The sequence below is a fragment of the Alligator sinensis genome, unplaced genomic scaffold, assembly GCF_000455745.1.
Source record: "Alligator sinensis unplaced genomic scaffold, ASM45574v1 scaffold349_1, whole genome shotgun sequence".
Classification (NCBI taxonomy): Eukaryota; Metazoa; Chordata; order Crocodylia; family Alligatoridae; genus Alligator; species Alligator sinensis.
The window spans coordinates 2596312-2596634 of record NW_005841856.1 but is presented as its reverse complement, the minus strand read 5'-3'; positions in this window follow the sequence as shown (position 1 = coordinate 2596634).

Here is a 323-nt window from a genome sequence, read left to right as displayed (position 1 = left end):
GAGGTAGCGAAGGCTAAGGATGTGGTAGTCATGGGGGACCTGAACTTCCCAGACATCTGCTGGGAGGAGCAGTCAGCCAGGTCTGAGTGCTCCCGTAGGTTCTTAGACAGAGTCCAGGACCTTCATCTAACCCAGGAGGTGCACATCCCCACCAGGGGGGATGCCTTGTTGGATTTGGTGTTGGCCACGGGCGACGACCTGGTGAGGAGGCTGCGGGTGCTTGACCCCCTGGGCGACAGTGACCACTGCCTGCTGGAATTCACCATTCAGCGCAAGGTGGCAAAGGCAAGCAGTCAGGCTGTGGCCCTAGATTTTAGGAGGGC